Raw genomic sequence first — 24269 nt, forward strand, 5'->3', positions numbered from 1 at the left:
ATAAATATTTTTTGGACATAGGCAAGGTACAGATTTCCTATTTCCTGAATTTCATGATTGAACAAATTATATATTTTTCTAGAATGTGTAATTACTAAAGGGAATTTTAATATAATGTTCCACCATCAATATGTAGACCTTAATATATCCGTAGCAAAGTATGCAATATGACTATTGTTTCATAAGTGTTTTTGACATTAAAAATCTTAGTTGTGTGTATTGCTTAAATAAATAGTCCTCTCGTTAAAGGTATACTAATTTCATTAATTAGTAATACGAACAGTCTTTTTTTTAATGCTTATGCACGAGTTCATTCATAATGAAATCTCTCAACTCACACTAATGGAACAAAATTGTTTGACCGTAAAAGAGTAGTATCCATTAGAGAAATATCATACAAATTTATATTTCTCACAACTCGTCCGATAACTGTATGCTGTATACAGACATTAGCTATACATATAAAATCATGCTAACATGGAAATACTGCATTTACTCAGTGCTGGATTTACTTATAAACTAAGTAAGTAGTCTAGGCTTCACTGTCTTGGGAGCTCCAAGAAACTTAAAGGGAAAACGAAGGTATATGTCGAAAATATAAGTTGAAGAGCAAATAAAATAAAATGCACACACTGCAAGAGTATTTTGTGTTGTACTGGCTCTTAGGATATAAGTAACTGATACCCTTCTGCATTCTTCGTGGATTATTTGCATGACAACATGTAGCATGCAGATACAGACTGCAGTGTAAACAATTTGTCACTAACAAAAGGCAGATGAACATATAAATGCTTCCATTACCTTAAATAACCTAGAACCTCTTCAAATTAGTAGGGAGATGAAGGAGATATCTATCTCCATAAAGAAATATAAGAATTGCTGGGGAGAGCTTATACGGCCTTGTACTGCAAAGTGGTTGTATGATAATTTTTTTCTTAAACACGAGTCATTCCTCGATACAAGTCGCTTGATTGGTTTACAAAATTACGTATTAAAAGTAAAACTGACTTAATAAGAACATCCAATATTATTATTAAATGCTGTAAATATAGACAGAACAAACCATTCATGCCAGTTTATGAATTTATTGGGGAAGAGGGAAATCTGCGAAAGCTGTTCGCCGCATAATCTTGATTACAACAGTTTCTGGTTGGAGTTTGCTTGTCAGTATTGAACCAGTTCAAGGAATCAATTGAATATTTATTTTCAAATTTGCTTAAAGTATTCTCTGTGTTTAATGCTTATTTGCTGAGAATAATTCCTGTCCTTTGTGAATAAATTACTAAAACGTGGAAGTAAAAGAAAACTGTCCTGTCTGTATATGAGAATGTTCATAAAAGGGAGGGTTCTCTCCCATAGTAATTACATATTGCAACATTCTGTCTTTTAGGGTAGAAATTACAGATGGTACACAGGAATTTGGAGTTTTTCCAATCAACTTTTGCTATAAAAGTTTCTTATAAACAGTAATAATAAATATTACAGGTAAAATGCGTTTCTCTTCAATATGTTGGTAATTTGCTGGTGAATTTGTAGGACTCCAATGATCAATCGTCTTAGGGCGACAGGAACCAAGGCTCTTGCGGCCAAGGTGTAAGGTAGGTACCTACAGAGACCATGCATCCTAGAGAGGGGGATGAAACCTAGTGATCAGGTGTCCTGAAGAGTAGTGATTTATTTGCAGAGACCAGGCATACTAGCAAAACGAACTCCCAGACACCAGGCGTCCTAGAGAGTTGTAAGAATAAAGGAGTTCTAAGGGACCAGATGTTCTGAGATTGGTAAGGATAAAGGAGTTCTCAGAGACCAGGTGTCCTAGAGAGTGGTAAGGATAGAAGAGGTCTCAGAGACCAGGTGTCCTAGAGAGTGGTAAAGATAAAGGAGTTCTCAGAGACCAGGTGTCCTAGAGAGTGGTAAGCATAAAGGAGTTCTCAGAGATCAGGCATCCTAGAGTGGAGGTGATGATTAATCTTTGGAGGCTGATGTCTTCCTCCGTGTTCAGGCTCCTTTTATTCAGAAATATTGCTGACTTGATTAATCTTACTCACTCCATAATTGTTGACAATGGTTGACTACATCTTCTTCGTGGTTGTCGTATGATGTCTGTTTGCAGCCACCACGTGGTGTTGGGAGCACGTGTAGGAGCCTGCAGTATATTTCTGCCAGTTTCTTCGTATTATGGTGTTTTCCATTGAAAGATGTCTATTAACGTAGGGACATTTATACGAGGGGAACTCCATCAGATTTCGATGGGCCCGGGTGGATTACCCGGCCGGCCCTCCCCGTTTGAAGTAACATCAAACTGGACCGGGCCCCAACCGGGACGAACTGAGCATATGTATTTACGGGCGGCCCAGACACTCTGAAAGACGGATTGTAAACTAATGTTGTCAGCGTATGTTAATCGTAATGTGTTTGGGCAACTGACTCTTTATTCAAGACTGCAAAGTACTGTAATACTACTACCATTATTACTACTACTACCACTGCTACGACTTCGCATGAGAGTTGACATGTCTGGTGGCACGGAATTTACCTTTTAAGTACAGAAAGAAACGGAGAAATGCTAGATATTATTTCCGGTCTGCGTACAATGTGAACCGATGCTTGATTTACGAGAGACAACGGTGGCTCAGTAGGTAAAGCATTCACATTTGGTGTTAGAGGTCGTCGGATCAATCCCTGCTAGTACTATGCGAGCTTTGTGGTGGACAAACACCGTGTGCGTGGAAGTTCCGGTGTGGTCCCGTTTCCTCCCATTGTTTTCATTCCACCAATTCATCCCATCATCGTTCATACGACCTGAGCCGTAGTTACCTAAAGAACGTATGATAAAGTCAAGTACTTGATCTACTAAGTAAATTTGGTACGCTACCAGAGGCCGAAACCGTGAACTGGCGTGTTCATAAGACTAGTGTAATTTGTAGTAATGTTCAATTAACAAGGCAAATACCAAATGGTGTGTTACATGTTCCTGTATTGTTTATAGTATGATTTTTTTGGTCCTCCACTACCCCTCCCTTCTGCCGTGTTCGTACGGTGCTATTGGCAGATGCATTTGCTCTAACTCTTTCAATCTCTCTCCAGTATTTCATATCATCTCTCTTTTCGTTTTGACCTACTCCAAAAGGTGGGTGTGGGGCTTATATTCTTTGCCTGATACCTTATTATTAAATCAGACTTTGTTTCCACCTTTTATTTCTTGATCTGAAAAATTAAAAATAATCATTATTAAACAATATACATACCTCAATACATAAGTGCAAACACATAATCAATGAGTTGTTAATTGAGTAAACTGATAAAAACATTATTCTAAAATGTTATGGTTTCTCACCTTTGTAAAATATTATTAATATTTTTTTAAATTTTATTATTGGTCTCTCCCCTGTATGGTGGTTTGTCACCTTATAACACTTATAATTTATTTAAAATAATAAAACCAATTTTTAACAGGTTTCCCACCTGTATGTAATCCTTTATTTAGGTTACACACGGTATTCTGAATCTTCCACTAAACACTTATATATATATATATATATATATATATATATATATATATATATATATATATATATATATATATGCATTTTTTCATTTTCGACTGCGATCTTCCTGCAGTAGTTCAATGTATTCTTAAAACTCACTGACACAATTACACTTCACTACCCCTTACACAAGACTACTGCAAATATAACCACGATATATAGCTACGATACTACAAATATAACAAAATATAATGATCAAATAAATCACCAAGACGCCTGGGTCGATTAGGTGTTCCTGGAACGGTAGTTCAGAGATTGAGCGTTCATCTCTGGTGCATGGGATCCCTGGTTTGATAACAGCTCGTGCCAACTGAACTTTGTAGTGGACAAACACCGTATAGGGGGTTTTCTCGGCGTTCTCCCGTTTCCCCCCACTTTACTCATTCCACCATTCCTTTATTTCACATCATCACTGTCTCCTTTAGCCTAATTGGAATAACTATGGGACGTAAAACCCAAAGATTTCATTTTCATTGTTTTGTTTTCGTATTACTAGTAATAACAGTAGTGGTATTCGCTGTCGTATTTGTATAGTAATGAGTAGTAGTAGTAGTGGTAGTAGTAATAGTAGTAGCAGTGGCAGCAATAGTGGGATTAGCACTAGCATTCGTAATCGTAATAGTAATAGTAATATTAGCAGTAGTAGTTGTAGTATTAGTATTACATACTGTGCAGCATTTTTACGTATCTTGTCTGTTACTCGTAACGCACTAATGAGTGTAGTATAACGCTTTTAGGTCTATGAGCTGTGTGATATAATTAACGTGTCTGGACAGAGCAAGCACAGATAACAAATCAGATAAATAGACAGACAGAATAGGGATATAGAAAGCAAATCTTGGGTAACCTTTCACACGATCTTCCCATTCGAGAAGGACAAATAGATATTGCAATATTATGACGATACATTTCACATTTTTCCTTCCATATTGAAGGTTGACTTGACATATTAGACTTGGTTGTTCTCAGATCGGTTACGCCCGGCCCGTTTAGAACCCAGGTCGTTTGTACCCGGCCAGTTTAGGGTTCGGCCTGTTTGTGCCCGACCAGTTTAGGGTCCGACCCGTTTGTGCCCGGCCCGTCCTCCGCCCGGTTCGAGCCAGGCACAATACAGATCCATCCGTGCCGTCTTCGGGCCTTTGTTTGCAGGGCTCTGCTCTGAGGAGGCGAAAGAAAAATATTTTTCAAATTTACTTGAGTTAATTGTGATTTTTCAAGTTTGAAATTTCTGACGGCGAAACACTGATCATAACTTTCCTAGAGATTAAATTAATTTTTAAATAAATAAATAAATAAATAAATATATATATATATATATATATATATATATATATATATATATATATATATATATATAGATAGATAGATAGATAGATAGATAGATAGATAGATAGATAGATATAGATATATATATAATATTAGGTAATTTTCTGAAAACCTTTTGGTGATAAGAATAAAGTTTAGTGAAGTGATAATACCGGAATGTAGTGACTTTTGAATTGTTATTTAGCTATTTTCACAATATCGGAAAGTCAGTGAAATATGTCTGACAGTGAAAGCTCATGAAATCGATGGATGCCTCTGGTTAAGGGAGCTTTTCAGTGAGTTTATTTCACCAAGTATTTGAAAATTGGCTAGGAATGAGTTCAATAGAAGTTGATAAGGACTAATAATTCGTACAAATATCTTATTTTAACGGTTATTTATATTATAAAATGGTATTCTCTTTCTCTTGAAACTAATGGTCATTTTAATGTTGTGATTTTAGCCTTTTCTTCAGTTCCATTGTTTTTCATGTTTCATTATACATAAATGCAATATTTAAATTAGGGTTTATTTATGAATTATAATATTCAACATTCAAATAATTTTCACAAAGTAAGAGACATTTCAATAGACTTGAACAAAGATAATAAAGTTAACCCGTTAAAATCCCCATCCATTTAAAAGAAAGCGGAAGAATATTCCTCTATAAATCAACGGATGGAGGTGTTCAACAACCGCAAGAACAGAATTTGATCCACTTTATATAACTGATGCCATTATAAAAGTCTCAAAAGTTTTAATGCCTGGGGATCACTATGTTTATTTCAGTTTGTTTCATTATAACTGATCAATTGCCCAGAAAATGTATTGTCAAATATCCTAGCAAACGTACAGGCTTGTTTAAAAAATCTGGACCACTCACCTTTGTCTTAGAAGATCATATAATATATTATGACAACGATACATAAGAAGTTCAAATGCTTTGGCTCTAAATAGAGATGTCAATTAGTCTTAAAAATCAATTTCTTTGACTAAATTCGAAATGGAGATTTTAAAACCGAAGTAGGTAGTATGTTTTTTAAACACTACGGTACATTGAAAGTAAATATTATATCATTTCTGTTCGCAGTAGTTGGAACATAATAACAATAATAATATGATGATAGCATTAAATCAGGAACATGTGCTTTCTATAGACTTTACAAAAGTTGTATATATTAGTTGACATTGTCTTGCGCTTCTGGTCACAGTGTGATCATTGTACATTGCTCATATAACACGTACCACACTTTTGATTTTGAACCTATTTGAAAATGTGAAATGAAATATTTCAATTTAACGGCCCACGATTATGTCTATTAAGCTAAGGGAGACGACTATCAACGCTAGTACATGATGATAGAAGAATTTATGGAATGAGAAAGTGGGAGGAAACGGGAGTACTCCTAGAAATCGCACGGACACGAAATTGTCCACAAACTGACTTGGCCGGGAATTGAACCAGAGACCGCACGCACCAGAGGTAAGCGCTCAACGACTTCTGCCACGATGCCCTGCTTGAACCTATTTGAATGTTTACCTCTTCTTTTATTAGAACTTAAACTTGAGATCCTTATACCGTGGGTTTCTCGCTCAACTGACCAATTAAATAGTATAATGCTACTAAACATGGAATATGTATTTCTAATGCCCTGTTAGTTAATCACAATATTTATCTTAATGATATCCTTAACGTGCAGTTCTTGTACAAAGTTGTTTAGGGTTTGAGTTTAGAGTTTGTGTTTTACGCCTTCTGCAACATATAGGTTATGAAGGAAAGACACCTTCTGTTAATTTGGGCTCTGTGCCATGACCGAAGCTTGAATTCATTACGTTTTGCTCGTACACAGGCCATCATCCAAGATCAATCTTCCGCGTATAGGTCGTTCCCACCACACTATCAACAGTATAACAGAACTTCGTTTTGTAAGGGTAAAATTTTTGACTGTAAACAAGATGGATTCCTACTTTTTGGAACTTCAACGTTGAATTCAGTCGTTTACTCAACTGGTGCTTGATATAGCTCTTTTCTACAAAGGCCATATAAGATACGGAGTAGATTTTATTATCGTATCCGATTCACTATGGTAATTGAACATGGTTATTTAGCTACTTTCAAGTCACGCGGGACACTATCTTAACAAATACCTTGTCACTAGATTCAGTGTCGCATGTTGTCACTGCCTTTGTGTATTATTTCTTTTACGGTTGCAGTCTTCTTAAAGTGTTTGAAGATTTCAGCCGGAATTCGTGTGAATATTTGACAAAGGTTCAAATCGAGGAAAAGAACTGATAGATACAAAATGTAAAAATTATAACAGCTCTTTTTCTAAATTATTTCTGGACAGAAAATCATAACATGTCAAGGTGAATCATAATATCTTTTCTGAAAATAGATGTGTTTCCGTTTGGTTGTATATTCGAGTCATGTACAACATGATCATGAAACAAAATTGGAATGATCAGTAAATAATGATTAATATGTCACATCAATGATTAATATGTTACATAAAAATACATTATGAATGTTACAGGAAATAACTTTCACTTCGGTTTTCTTTCCATTTTTACAATATTGTCCAAGTTGCATTTTTTTGAATCACCTTGTATAACATTTTATTGTTCTTGTTATTGTTGTGCCATGTTTAATCATGAATGTCTCGAAAGCAATCAAATGTGTTAAAAGCAGGTATTGATAATCTGATTTATTTTGCACAGTTCATTCATGCATTCATTCAAAAGTTTCTACATAAAAGAACAAGTTCTGATAATAGTGGTATGAGATTTTTTTTTTTAATTTACAGAGAAGCTTTTGTATATCTGAATCCATCTCGTTTAATTTTCAATTTACTGTTTATTATGTTTGCATATCACTGGGCACCAACTTTATTACCTTTTGAAATATAATACAAACGCAAATAATGCATATTATTTCCGCCTTTCGTCTATTACATTTTAAATTTTATTTAATAGCATACATTCATTACAAAGAAACAAAAGTGTCTAATACATATATCCTAATGTATTTCAGAGCTCAGCATTCTGCGTTTTTTTTTAAATGCACAGTATTTGCGATTTTAAATGTACTACACTACATGAAACTGTCCCCCTTTTTTTATCGTACAAAACTCTTGCATGTTTAATCCATAAATCACAGCGAAATCAGTACAAGAGTTTTGCTTCTACAAAGCATTGAAATCCCAGCTCTCGTAAAGTAGGAAAATGCATTTGGATCTGACCAAACAACCTAATAATTATGTTACGGTGAGATCCCAATCGCGAAACGCACACACCCTGGAGCAATGTGGTCGTTACCATATATAAAAGATACATGTATCTAACGTGAGCATCCTGTTGTGCCAGCGTATAATTGCCATTCGTGGTCACAATGAGTACACTACATCTGCCTATTAGATTATGTAATACATGTTATATAGAGGGCTTTAAAAACCAGAAGCTCTGTGCTAGTAACCGAAAAAAAAATAGTAGTAAAATGATACAAATACATGCTCTCATGAATGATTTACAGCTTACATATTGATAATTAATTAGGTGAGACGAAAAATGTTCCCTATTTAACGTAATATTATAAATGTTATTAAGTTGTAATCATTTGTGCTATAACATTTTATTATACATTTACCGTTGAATATATTTGTTTCACTTCTATACTTATAAAATATTGGACAGGTGAAAAGGAACTTTCGTTCCGCTTGTATCGATACTTGAATATTTCACATGAAATGTTCATAAAGAGATCTATACTATTGAAATTCTTTTGGCCAAAGCAGCATTTTCATTCTATACTGAAAATTTTATTTTCGTATCATTTGACAAACAAACAAAGGACAGCAATTTGATTTTAATGATGACACTTTCCATCAGTTTTCCAATATCGTTTTATGCACACAATTTTCATTAAAAATGTATTAAATTTTTGAACATACTATTGTACAATGGAAGAAAGTCTTTAGACAATATATATATGTATACTCAATGATATATTTTATTTTTATCAAAAGTATTAGCCACAAGTTGTCTGACTAAATGTCGGAAGCATGAACAAGAATACAAACATGATTGCGGCTCTGAAAGTTGTTAAAATGTGTACAGCATTCGTCAGACAAGTTGAAGAAGATCTAGGCTCAATTCACTGACACCAGCGACTATCTTTTTCTTCTTCTACTACTACTAATGTAATAGTACTAATAAAATGAAGAACTTATATTAGAAACTAGAAACACATAAAAAACGGGATGAAAATAAGTAAATATTTAAACGTAATATTATCCATATAATCTATAAATAGTTGTATTTTAGTTAAATTATTTTGTAGAACTTGAACTGAAAAGTTTTTTATTATTCTTTTAAGAAATCGCTTCAATATAAATGAAATATAAATGTGTTACCTTTATATCAATCTATGCGGCGAAGTAACGCTAAGCCTTTTTTCTATGTTTGTAAAATTTATAAAAGCTCTTATTACCATCTACGTTTGGTTCTTCATTTATAATATTTATTATTTTCCAAGTATATATATATATATATATATATATATATATATATATATATATATATATATATATATATATATATATATATATATATATATATATATAATATCATTTATTTCACTATTATTTTAATGTGATTACATGCTTATTTAATACATATGCATACAGCGATGTATGCATTCTACGCTGAAGACGTTGTTATGTTGAGGGTTTGTCGTAGATAAACTTTCGTCACGTAAGGTTGTGCCTAGGGAAGGTTTCGCTTGGCTCGATTTTGTGCACCGAGATTATGGCAAATAATCTGTGGTCACAAAGTTTCGGCCGCTAGATTTTATAGCCAATACATAATTTTTTTATTTATGAAATATAAACAAAATTGTTAGAGGCAACGTTTGATTTTTCACCCAAAAAGTACGTATTCCTATCTTCTAGGTTAATGTAAACTGGAAAATCTTATTTAAGCTTTAAATTTTGTCATGCTATATTGAACGATATGACCTCATGACCGAGTGGAACTGTGCGTTAAAAACTTTTTTGATTCGCAATTGTGTAGTGTCAGTAAGATGAGTTCTTGACAAAGGTTGTTCCAAGTAGAAGCGACGAGTTGCAAGGTAAGAAAATAAAGACAGAAGGCACACGTAAGTATGGACCACATTTTGTAAAACATCAATGAAGCGTACAAAATGTGTTTACAGCTGTTCCAGGACACGTACACAAACTATTTCTTCCACGTAGATACGCTATAATTCAAGAAAAGGAGACAAAGCATTGTGATGCCATGTCAGCTTAGAGTATTTTTATGTACAAGATGAGAGCAAGTGAAACTGGAGACTGATTCTTAAACAGAACACGCACAAAGCTCCTAAGATGGGACAGTGTCCCGTCTCAGGAATATTAGAAACGATCGTTCTAGCACATGACAAGAGAAATGGAAATGCATCCTATAGTAGCCTATTCGTACTTATAGAAAAATATTTATTCATAAATACCTTGCAAAGAACATACTTTTAGCATAGGTTTTAGTGAAAGAACGTATGTTGAGTTAAGAATACTTAAAATAGGAGTTCTTTTTAAATAAAAGTTTGTTGCTATTGTTTTGATCAATAGCTTATAGCAACTATATGAGAATTTAGAAATGTTAGGGGGCTACTTAGATTGCTCATTTGAAGATAAATCTACATGAATTATAGTAAAGTTTTAGTGAAGAAATACGCGAATTAAAGCAATAATGAGTATCATTGAATACGTTTTGTGACGTTTTGTTCTATTATTTACTGACAACACAATTTTGTATTTTTGGAACTTTTTTTTATTATTTATTGATACCTATAATTTTTTCTGTCTTCAAAAACCAACGGACACGAAATTATCCACCACAAACTTACTTGGATGGGGATTGAACCAGAGACCCCACGCCTATAAGTAGGCGCTTTACTACTGAGCCACCGTGCTCCAATTCTCTGCCTTCAATATGAAAACTTACAAATGGTTGAGCGTATATCAATTAAAATGTTAAGCGAAGAGGGTTTAAAACTGCCTTAGCGCCAGTTGCTGACCCCTCCAGTGATATGTTTGTTAATTTTCTTTATTTTCTTCTTTGAACTTGTTAGCACTTTAGTAACAAATGGATTCACAGGTATTACCATCTAAAATTGTGAGGAAATTGGAACAAAACGGTACAGAGCGCTTCAAACATTCTAGGACATGGAAAGGAAGAAGCAAATTGGTGCCCTTACCAGCACAAAGAGAAGCAGAAACGTGACAGTTCTTCATACTGTTAACGTTTGAGGAAATTATATTCTCCAACATTTGTGTTTGCGAAAAAGAATAAAGAATAGGAATTAAGAAAGATCAGGAGGATAGTATTCAGTTTCAGATTTCAAATACGAGTAGATGGATCGCAAGTGAATTATTTTTCGCCATACAATACATCAGGCATACCTCACCCACGAAATACCTAGAGTGCAAAAGTGATCTTGAATAATGTCTAAAGAACAATCGGTCTTACCAACCTTCAACTTCTAGAGTGTATTCACGGTAGACAGCAGATATATGTAGTACCAAAAGAAGAAAGGAATGAAAAGGTTTGGTGTGTGTTGTAGCTTATAGTACTTCGACCGAAGAATGGGTCCAATGCCATGGATGTACCAGGTGGAATCGTGTGTCCCGTTCAGGTTCAACTGAAGAAGTGTACCTTTGTACTCAGTGTGATAATTCTGAAAGAGTATGATGTTCCATCTTTGGACATGTCACAACTTAAGCAACCTACCTCCTAAGATGGGACAATGGAAAAGGTTTTTCTAAAGACTAATGGAGAAGAAAGTCCAAGGATTTTTGTGTTTTATTACTTTTGTTACTAATACGTTTGTAGTGTGTAAATAATCATGTCTGAAAAGTGTCTCGACTGTAGAAGCGTTTCTTCTATATATATATATATATATATATATATATATATATATATATATATATATATATATATATATATATATATATATATGTGTGTGTGTGTGTGTGTGTGTCCCTTTTTAAAGTCTATCATATCATATGGTAATCGAAATCTGAATGGTTACTCAGGCAATAAAACACCAAACGCATTATGTAGGCAACACACATTACTGCAAAGTTAGATGGGTTGCAGATGAGCACAGGCGCGATATATCATTTTGTACTAAATAATTACATATTTCTTATAACTGAAAGATGGACAAGTTAGTAAAGCTTTGAGTTTTACGTCCTACGATTATGCCGGTTAGGCTAAAGGAGAAGATAGTAAAGCGTTCAGTGAATAATCTACATTATACGTAGGGCACATTGTCGTAAGACTTTCTTGTAATACTTGCAAATTCCTATATATGTTCCGTCCCACAATATTTTTATATTCCTCCTGTACTAGCACTACGTTCCTATTCGTAGATTCAAACTCTCGGAAGTAAAATAATCCATACATTTAATTTTGTGCGTTTTGGATCTACAATTCAGAATAAACATATAGGACTACCTCGATTATCAGAATTATCGTTACCATGACAAATACCACAACAATCGAATCCGCAGTGATCGGGATGAATACTCGTAATATATGTAAAATTAGATCATTGCCAACGATTTGGTAAATTTATTAATTAAATGTTATATATTCGTATAAAATTACCAAAAGAAATATGTTATCAATACGTCTCGCCTTGTATTCAACTTTTCTTTGTTTAAGTATATTCCATAAAAGTTAAATTAACACTTACATAGTTAATTAGTAACTCTTATAATAATAATATTCTACAATTGAATTAAAACTTTTGCACACCTTAGACATACATGTCCAAAAATAATATATGAATATTTATTAATTTTATGATAATTCAATTTGTTAACTTGCTCAGTATTTTTTTGTGTAACAAATACCGAGGTGGTTGTTATAATATTTGACGTAATTTTCAGTAAATACATTCAGTACGTATTTAATGTGTCCTGCGTTTTTGCGAACATTTTGAACAGCAACTACCACATACATGGATGTTTACTGCGAAGCAAAACCAACATGGCATTCTTTTCATAGCGGAACGTGCTGATTATGAGAGTATTACATGTCGTTTGTTTCCACAGTCGTTTCTAAATGGATAAGGTATCATAAAATACTAACATAATCTACAAACGTGTTTCTATTTGAGTGGGCTGGTGAGTGATATGTAGAGATACGCACGAGACGAGTCGAGACAGGATTTTCCTGACAAAATTCAAGTCGAGACACGGCTCTTCCAATAGAGAAATATACATTTTTCGAGTCGAGACATCACTTTTACTGTACATTTTCGAGACGAGACAGCCACAAATCTTGTCTCGTGCGCATTCCTAGTGATATGCGAGCACTGAAAGTTTTCATGTACCCTTTCGTTGACATTTTTCGGTTGCAATATCTACTTAGTCATTCCTAGCTTAGGACCTCCCAAGGCGAATACTTGAATGATACATAATATAGCAGTAAAAATGTATCTAGAACGCCACCGTGTATACCAAGGTTGCTTCCTTTCCAAACCAAAATGTACAGATACTTCATGCAACTTGTATGACGAAGAATGTACCAGCAATATTTTTTCCGTCACATGCAAGTCTTTCTATTGAAGAGAAAATCATGTTTATCTAGTTGACAAAAGCAAAGTGAGACAAATCCTATATGCGATATATCATATAACAAAAATTCTTCAATTTAAATAGTATGTAGCCTATGTTTAAGCTTATTTGTTACATATCTAAATATATGCCTGCCTGCCTGCCTGTCACTGCGGCGACGTTTTCTCTTATTTCGAAGATTTTTTTTTGTTTGTTGAAATTTTGTCCCTTTTTGAGCACCAATATAAGATGGGACCTGCATTTTAAGGCTAAATTCTAACCACCATAATCTGTTAGAAGTTTGTAATACCTTCCCACCGGAAATTGAATCCGGGACTACATGCACCAAAGACGCACATTCTACCTATTAGGCCAACGGGGTAGGCTCTAATATTTTGAAGAATCTGCACAATAACGTAATTCCAACAATAATAATAGTCACCAACTTCAACAATGAACGGAACGTCGGACATTTTTAATCAAATCGAGATTGTCCCCAGAACATAGAGAATCCTGGTAACTCCAGTACATAATACAGTCCAAATGAATGTTTCATCAAAGCATCTGTGTCTATAGTGAATAGGATTGTTAATTAGGTCTTGGCATAGCAGCAAGTGCAGAAAGCAGGCTGATTGCTCTATATGAACTAGGGCTGAAGTTGGTTGAATAAGAAGACAACATAAGATTAGTTGATTGTGTGATTTCTTAAGTGACGAACATAGTCTATCTGCAACACTTAGACGATTGTAACAAACAGCTAATGTTTGAGCAAGTAACTTCAACTTTGACCATGAATCTTGTTACGAGAGGTCAGTGAGTACATTAAGTAACGGTTTGTGTCACCGCAACTCAAAATTTGCGATTTAGTTTGAGATAATCGGCATAACAATTATAATGATTACAGTAGAGCGTCTATTATCCGAAGTAATTGGGGGACATGGGTGTTCGGAAAACTGGTTTGTTCGGATAATCGAACTGTACTGTACTGTACTGTACTGTACTTCTACAGCCAGTGCCAAACCGACAGAAGTGTGCTGATTGTTGAAACACAGCGACTGGCGGCTTGCCTGGTCAGCAGCGCCTTATGAAGGCCCCATTAGAAGCAATGTTCCGCCAGCGGTGGCTCAGTGCGGCGACTACTGTGGGAAACTTGGTTTGGGAGTGAGGGGGGTGATGGACGGTAGGGTGGGAGAGTAACAGGTGCGAGCGAGTACACAGTTCGGTTAAGCGGTCGTTCGGTTGACCGACGTTCGGATAATCGACGCTCTACTGTACTTGATTTTTTTTGCCTTGCCTTGCTTTGCTGTATGCAAAAGTTTCGAGACTGGTACGGAATGTGGCACTAGCTTACTTATCCGCAGAATTGTCACTCATTAGAGTCGTGATGTGTTTGTGGAACATTGGTAGGTGCACAATGTGAGGGTAGCAGGAACCACAGAAGTCTGTCTTTGCTGAGCAGAAAAAACATTCGAGTGACTCTTAATTGTTGCGATAGTGACCGGAAGTAAAACCAGATTCGCCGTCACCACCCACCAGCGCTAAACAAAAGGTCTACGCCCCATTTTCCTCTCGTACGATTAACCCTGTCACATGCAAATACTTTTTTAAATGTAAGGTTACCTGTGATAAATCTAGAACAAATGCGAAAAGAATTTAACCAATATGGAGAGAGTAACTTATAACAGGTTAGTTAACACTAAAACTGTCAGAATTAACACTATAGAGACGTTCAGAGTGGATGTATGTCAAACTTAAGCGCTGTATATGTTAGAGACGCTGCAATTAGGTTCTTTCACCTACCGTGTTTGAAATAAACGAATAAATAAATTACTCATGTATAGTGTTCTAAATCATAGGTAAAATAATTTATCCACATTACCTCTGCTTTGGTGGTTAGTTGTCTCACTACATATACTAGGTAAATGGATAAGAACCTACTATTGGGAAGAACACCGCTATAAGACAAAACAAGCTATAAAACCCTAACAAAAATTAAAACTCTTCAATGTTAAGCATAATTTGAGCTATGTTTAAGTGAACTCTTTATGTGCCCTTTATACATAAAATGTTTCAAGGGCGTATATATCTAACAGTTTCAAATGCCAACTATGCAGATGAATGAGAAATAAAATTGTATGTCTAGCACTTGTACCATTCGCACCAATGCCAATTTATCTACCCAATGCCGCTAGGGGAATTGATCCACTGCTCTGAATTTCATTTTGCTTTTCAAACAGTTTGTCTGCTGCTGAATTTCAACACATGATGTAAACAGTTAGCCTAAAATAAACAAATCAAACATTTGCATGCAGAATAATTGTGCAAATGTATGTACTTTATTATGCATCAGCGTACACATGCATCATGAACTTTGTCCAGTTTTAAAAGTTATGTAAACTTTTTGTTTTCCTATATCGTCATTTTGTATTTTTTTTAAAAAAAAGAAAGAGGCAAATATATGAACGAACGTATTCCATGAATATGCTCTTTTTTGTTTTAAAATATCAAATATTTGGAAAATATTTTCATTTTTCGAGTACAAAGTGGTATGTTCGAAAACGATAATTGGAATCGTTAGTAAATTATAAACGGTAGAGAAATACAGATGGAACGAACTCGAGCATATTTTCCATACTTTTAAAAAATACGTTTGGATGTTATGAACTGGTCAAATGACCTTAATACGAACGTTCTGTGAGCGGCCTTGCAATCAATTTCATTTATTGATATTACCAGAAGTTATATATAAACGTGCTATTTACTTTGTTAACATCATCTGAATCTCCTTTAAAGTATTTTACGTACAAGATTTGAGTAAATGTATACATTAATAATGATTGGTTGTTTATAGCAAAATATGCGAAATCTCATTTTCTTAATTCATTTTGTACGTTATCGAGATACAGTTTTCCTTGTATCGAGGAAAGTTATTTTCGAGTAATATGCAAATGGAAAGTCAATATCTAAACTAATATTTGAAATACCATATTTCTGCATTTTCTACCAGTATTTTTAATGGTATAACCACAAGCCTTTACTTACTTTCCCTAAGTATCGTTAAATTGAAACTTTCTAAAGTGATATGACTAGTGTTGTAACATTTCCTGAAATTTTGAACAGCCTGGAAAGAACAGCTCTTTTTGTGTGTTTTCCACAAAGATTGGAAAATGCGGGAGAAAGGTTTTATTTGTATATCATTTCTCTCAATGTGTACTATCTTTAATGAACTATAATATTTCCTTCTTCAGATTCGACAACTGTGACAAAGGCAATGCTCCTAGCCAATAATATGATTTAACGAGAATTAATTGTTCTAATCCAACTTTCAGATCAATAAGATTAAATCTAATAACACATTCACTCATTACTAGATCCTCCGAAAGTATTAAAAATAGAACCCTAAAAGTTTACATAAATAATCTCCTTGCATCCAGATTACATATAAGAGAGTGGTTTGCGAGATTTGACACCTAAGGGGGAAAAGTTGAAGTTTCCGTAAATCATACTCCCGTATCAGTTTAACCTTAACAGGTGACATGGTTATCGTACACTATCAATTCTTAAATATAGAAGCACTCGTTTTCCTTCATTTTCTCGTATGCTACATATGAGGATTTACACTGATCCCTATAATTTTGTTCAGTACTATAAATCTACCAATTAGTGCCATATCATTTTGTTCAATACAATAAATTCGACGATCGGTGCCATACCATGTTGTTGAGTACAATAAGATCTACTGATTGGTGCCATACCATTTAGTTCTACCGATTGATTCCATATCATTTTGTTGAGTACAATTAGATCTACTGATTGGTGCCAGATTATTTTGTTGAGTACAATAGGATCTACCGATTTGTGCCATATCATAAAGTTCAGTACAAGAACTAGCGATTGGTGCCATATCATATTGCTAAGTACAATAAGGTCTACCGATTGATACCGTACCATTTTGTTCAGTACAGTAATACCTGCCGATTGGTGCCATATTATTTTGTTCAGCACAATAAGATATACCGATTGGAGTCATACCATTTTGTTGAGTACAATCAGATCTACCAATTGACGCCGTATCATTTTGTTTGGTGCAATAAGATCTACCGATTGGTGTTATACCATTTTGTTGAGTGCAAGATCTATAATTGATGCCGTATTAATTTCTTGAGTACAATAAGATCTACCGATTTGTGTCATACCGTGTAGTTTAGTACAACAAGAGCTAGGGATTAGTGTCATATCATATTGTTGAGTACAATAAGGTCTACCGATTGATACCGTACCATTTTGTTCAGTACAATAATATCTACCGATTGGTGCCATATTATTTTGTTGAGCATAATAAAATATACAGATTGGGGCCATGCCATTTAGTTCAGTACAATCAGATCTACCGATTGATGCCATATCATTTTGTTTGGTACAATAATATCTATCGATTTATACCATATAATTTTGTTCAGTACAATAAAGTCTACTGATTGATGCCGTATCATTTTGTTGAGTACAATAAAGTCTACTGATTGATGTCATATCATTTTGTTGAGTACAATAAGATTTACTGATTGATACCGTATCATTTTGTTAAGTACGATAAGATCTTTGGACACTTCGTTTCATTGTATTCTAGTAATATTGAAGAATCTTGCATTATAATTTTTATGTAAATAAATGTTTATCATGTAAAAGTTTTAACAAGTTTTGTGTGTACGTTTTCTTCAACACTAATCCTTATGGATGCATATGTTTACTTGCTGGCGCTAAATAGATAGGCGAGAGAGAGACAGAGAGAGCTTTTGTCATAAGGATTATGGAGAAAAGTACAACGGCTTCAGAATCTCAAGTAAGTTTAAGATGTGCACACAATGATGACTTATTACTGTCAAGGATAAAAAAATTCGTAGCCGTCACGTTTTGTATTACAGCGGTAGCAAATTACCCGATAAGAAGGGTAAACTAATTTAGATCACCATAGTAACATCAGGTTGGTCCTTCAAATGAGTTTAATTTCCTGTTGAAACCACTTTCAGTATCCCCCATCCTTCTATTAAGTCTTCCAACATTACCCTCCCACACTCACACACACAAAATTTGTTAAATACATTTGTGGTTGCTTTATTTTCCAGCTACGCCTTGATTCTTCTTCTTCCTCTTCTTATAGATTATGTGATCAGAGGTTCGTTGTTGTTTGCTTGCGTTGGAGAGAATAATGTAAACCGATTTCAATCAACCTCTCAAGTGAAGGATGGATATATAATCTTTCCTCGAGCTAGTGAAGTAGCAAAAATAATTTACAGTGAATGAGAGGGAGAGGGAAACGAAAATATGTTAGAAATTTCATTCTCTACTGGCTCTCATACCTACAGAAAGAGGAGAAGGGTAATAAACACGCTGAAACTCAAATTTTCATGCTTCTTCTTATTTCCGAAAAGCTTCTCTTATTTTCTCTCTTTTTTAATTAATACTTCCTACTAACATAGCCTGAGTCTCAGTATCGTTTACGATAATATTCTATCAACATTTCAGACTAATTAATTTGCTAAACAATAATTGAGTAGGGAAATAAGTTAATTTTAATCGCTTATAACTATGAGCTACGATCTATTTTTTTAATGTTTCAAATTTGTTCATATTCTCGGTCTGGAGACCTAATTAACATATTGTAGCTATAATTGAGGTTAAATTTTGCGTTCTTATGGAACACCAAACTTAAAGAGGAGATTTATTATTAATGTGGGCTCCGAGCAATGACTGATTTCAGTGCGGCACAAATCAACAGACCATCATGCGAGATCAACTCTTGGGATCACAGCAACTCAGTATAAAACACTCACATCTGGTACGAGGGGTTCCTGGTTCGAGCCTTGGTCACACGAGTTTATAGTAGATAATATGTTTGCATCGTGGATTTTTTCGGGCTTCGCATGTGCTCGCGTACGTTCTCATTCCACCAATTCTTTAGTACTCATTAACTTTCATTAATCATCCGTCTCTAGCAGAATACCCATTCTTCACATGGGTATCATTTTGAACATAAAATGTGAATTTGGATTTAAACGGCATCGGAAGTGTTACTGTTCGTCTTAGCGATCCCGAAAAGTGTGGGTTCGGCACTAATATCGGTCATTTTCGATCATTGTTATATCTCCCCTTCGCCTCCCCAAAGTTGCGGGGCCGAATTTGAATTAAACGGCATCGAAAGTGTCACTGTTCATCTCATCAACCCCCTGAAACTGCGTATTCTACACTACTATAAGTCATTTTCAATCATTTTAAAATATCTTTCCCTCCCCGAAGTTCCACCGTCAAAGTGAAACGATAAAAAGCATTCCAGGCCAGAACCTCATCTATGTGGCAAATTTGATCGAGATCGGTCGCATGGTTTGAGTTATTAAGTCATATATATCCCCTTCCCCCTTTCCTATAATGTACACTTATGTCCAAAATGATTGTCGTATATCTATAACTGCCTTCTTGTAAGAATATAATTTGTAAGGTACTTTTAATACTGATATAATCGGGAAATGTATTTTTGTGGTAAATTTCATAGGAAAAGAATTATAAATACGAAAATTAGAATGAGCAAAACAAAATGTTGCTAAAGGGACTAGAAAGTCTTATTTTAATTTTATTGTTCTTATTTACTGCTCTTTTGACATGAAATTTACCACATGCATGTCTTTTCCGATTATACACATACTAACATTGTAAGAAATACCGGGCGAATTCGTTATCCAATTATATTCCTACAACAACATATTTATAGACATGCGACAATAATTTTGGACATGAGTGTAGGGTTATGGCACTATATATCGAACACTTAAGGACATTCCTATGAATATTTAATCATTATTTTTTATCAATGAAGAACAGGGCACTGTTTTAGCGATAAAACTGTAAAGGTGTTATTTATTGGTTGAAATCAACCCTTAATGACAATTATAATTAAAAATTTTGAAATTTGAAGAACATTTAAATAGCAAAGTTGTATTACTTCAGGTATCGAACGGGTTGTGTTATATATTGATCAATGAGGTTTTAATGATCGAACACGCTGTTTTATATATTGAATAGCGGGGTTTAAATATAGAAACAGAATATTTTATTTTAAAACAAATTCACTTTAAGGACAATACGGATGTAGTTTCATTGTAAACACATTGCAATATTTCTAAAATTTAAACTGAGATAGCAGACGCAAAGAGAAATACATATTAAAATATTCTAAGCTAGAAAATGTTTGTTTCATATCGTCACTATTCAGCACAGAGAGGAGCATCTTACGTTAATCTTTTTGGTTGCCTTTCTTCTTCTTCGGTTCTTTCCGGTATTCTTCGGAAGATATTGCATATAATTTCTTCAGCTTAAATTGTTGGGGTTTCTCCGTGGCTTGAGGAAGTTTGAGAAACTCTTCGAAAAATTGTCACTACTACTTGAGAAAGGCGAGCATAATAATCCCGAAGCAATCTCATCTTGATGCAATATTTTGACTTGTGAATTTTTACTCCAGTTTTGGAAACGATGGCACCTAGAAGATCCTTCTTGGGTGAAGGTGCGTACATATTTAAGCGTTCATTATGCCATGTGAATTCACCATTATCACTTTCTTACTCTTCGTTTTCTTCTTCTGAGCTTCAATCACTTGTTGTTTAGTTTTTATCAGCCAATTTAGTTTCATGTGTCACACTGTACCGGGTTTTAACACTTTTCCAATAAGCATCCAAATCTGAATAACCATCACTCTGTTCCTCTTCGCCACGTCTTAGTTTGTCACGGAACATATTAAGAACACAAGGAGGCACGAATTCTTCCAGATCATGAAGCACGAACTTCAGTTTTTGATGAGGAGTAGGGAACTTTTGTTGAGAAGATGAAGGGGTACTCTAGTCACTCAACACACTTGATATAGTCCACAGCAGCAGGACTCAATGGATAAAGACCACACTTACGAAATTCGCTTTTCACAATTTCTGGTTTGACGGCATCATTACAAACTTTCTTCAATTGGGGTGCAAAATTTACCTTCGTTACCGAGAGTTTTGATTTTCTCGTCCTAAAGAGCATTCTTCAATACTCGTTTCAAGGGTGAAAAATACACCTACATCTGCTGGTTATAGAAGATGAGTGGCATTAGGGAAAAGACAATACACCAGTATTCGATAATCGTGACAATATCCACTGACTTGAAGTGATAGATGATTCCTGTGCCCCAAGAAATATAATAACAGGAAGTGTGAGTTTCTCAGTCTCCAGCCAAAACCGTTAAAGGTAAGTCAAAAATGTTGTAGTCTTCATTCAGCCACTTTCTGTTTTCTCATAGATCCATAGCTCAGGTACATTCTTCTTCATAATTTGCTTAAGTCGTATGTTGCTGTAGATAATCATGGTTTGAGCGCAAAGCTCGCGAGCACAGAAATTGCCAAGTACTGTTATGCCCTCTTTTTCTTTAGATGTTGCTGTAATTTGACGCTGTCTTTCTCTCACACCAAGGTACTTTCCTGAAACCATGTGGAACAGAAAGTTTATTTTGTCTGCGTTGAGGATCCTTCTTGGGTCTTCCATTATTGCACTTAATCCTTCAGATTCAAGATAGCTCTAAAGTTCAGCAAACCAGCCGCGCATTCTCTCTTCCAAAACTGCAGCCCTGCCCTTGCTAGTAGTTTCAACCTTCTTCTGAGACAGACAAGGATGTCTTCCCATAAAACACCTGAATCAAATTTTCCCTGGTCTTCCATGCTTGAACGATGTGTTTCTTCCTAAAGACTGTACAATTTCCTGAACAGTGTCCAGTAAATTACTTTTTTTAAACGGAAATCCTCTCTTTGCCATGTTCATTACCCATTCAGAAATTCCCTCTTCTTCTTGTGGGCTCAGGAACGGCTTCCGGCCAAGAGCAATCTCAGTCTTCTGACGCCCAGATAATTTATTGTTTAAAGTTGTGATAGGAACCTGGAAAGTTCTCGATGCCTGCCTTTGGGACATCATACCGGACCTCACCTACTGAACAGCTTGTCAAGGCAGATAACGAATAATGGAATGGTTTCATTTTCTGACAGGTTTGATTCTGATTTTGGGGACACCTTAATTGTTGGTTTTCTTAATTTTGCCCATTGTCAAATCCTGAGCAGTAGTTAAGGATACTCAACAAAAATGTAATAATTGTTTATGATTAACTTCAACTCGGTTACTAGTCTATACATTGAGCAAAAGAGCAAGGGTCAAAAGTCTGAAATAATGTGATCAGCACGACGTAAGACCTCAATTAGATAGGCTCTCTTTGACGAAACATTACTAAAAATTGTAAATCTACATATTTTTATAACGGTTTGAACCCATGAACTATCAGATACAAGGTGGATGGCTTACAATTCAGTGTAAAACTCGGTATTCAGTGCAAAAGAAATCAACAACTTAGTTAAATTAATATTTAAATCAACAATAGCCCTTCCAATTACAATAATGTTCGATACAAAAGAACACTTTTTCTTAAAGGAACCTCTTTTATCGAACGGCATTTCGATATTCCGAAATGGGTCTCGAATATCGAACATTATTTTCTTTTCCCTTCAAATAAGATGATAGCTGAAAAGAAACATTATAACAAATAAATATACATATATTAATATTAACACATCGTATTATTAAAAGGATACCTTATAATGACAACATCACACAAGAGAAAAAGGATTATTACTGCGGTGCTGCATCTTACAAAAAATATAGCGATTTCTTCAATCTCTCACCAAACCACAGACTAGGAAACTTTCCCGCGTTCGCTAATATCGAAACGTATCGACCTATTGATTTTTATAAGGCCAGGTTTGGAAGGGTGTGTTCACAAATTTCAGATAGTACGCAAAGGTTTTGGTTTCCTTATTTCTTAACGAAATGACCAAGGTGTTCGATATTTAGGGGGCGTTCGATATTTACTACCATTACCCTACCTTCAAAGTAATATGCCAAAACCATTCCAGGCCCGAACCTCATTAAAGTTGAAAATTTGATCGAGATCGGTCACGTGGTTCAGGTGGTACGAAGTCACAAACATAGTGACTTTCATTTTATATATACAGATATTATGTGTATAGATTTATAAATTTTCTGAAATTACAGCACGCAAACTCCTATGGCCTTCCATGCCATTCTAATTAGTGGTGAATAGTCAGCACTTCGGGTTTTATTTCCGTTATTTCGTGTTCTAGAATTTTCTAATTCATCTTTTTGATCCTCGTTAGACACCTATAATTTGGTACACGTACTGGAAATGCGTCCTGAGCCACGTTCGCTGAAAGGAATTATCCTTAGCTGTTTGACCAGGAATTGTGTTAGAGGTTAAAGAGGTGTTCTAAAAATATCTAAATATTTTAAAAATAATTAATTCGATATTGCTAGATGCTGCACTTCTTGGTTCGTCATGAGTACAGATCCAACGACGGATCAACTGATGACACTTTTAGTCAATGTACCGAACTTCTTTAAGCAATTTAAAAATGATCTGGACGACTAGACGTGTGTTAGCTGCTAAATTCACTGGTCAGTTTTCCTTTTTCTATACCAAAATTTGATTTTCTTTAATTCATGTGAAAACACTGCCGAAACCTATATATATATATATATATATATATATATATATATATATATATATATATATATATATATATATATATATATATATATATATATATATATATATATATATTTATTTAATTTTGAATTTTATTGCGTTCAATGACCAATTAAATTGGCTGATTGCCATATTGTATAGAACATGTCAATGATATTATACAAAATATATGTT

Source organism: Thermobia domestica, chromosome 16 (genome assembly GCF_964235325.1).
Source record: "Thermobia domestica chromosome 16, izTheDome1.hap1.1, whole genome shotgun sequence".
Lineage (NCBI taxonomy): Eukaryota > Metazoa > Arthropoda > Insecta > Zygentoma > Lepismatidae > Thermobia > Thermobia domestica.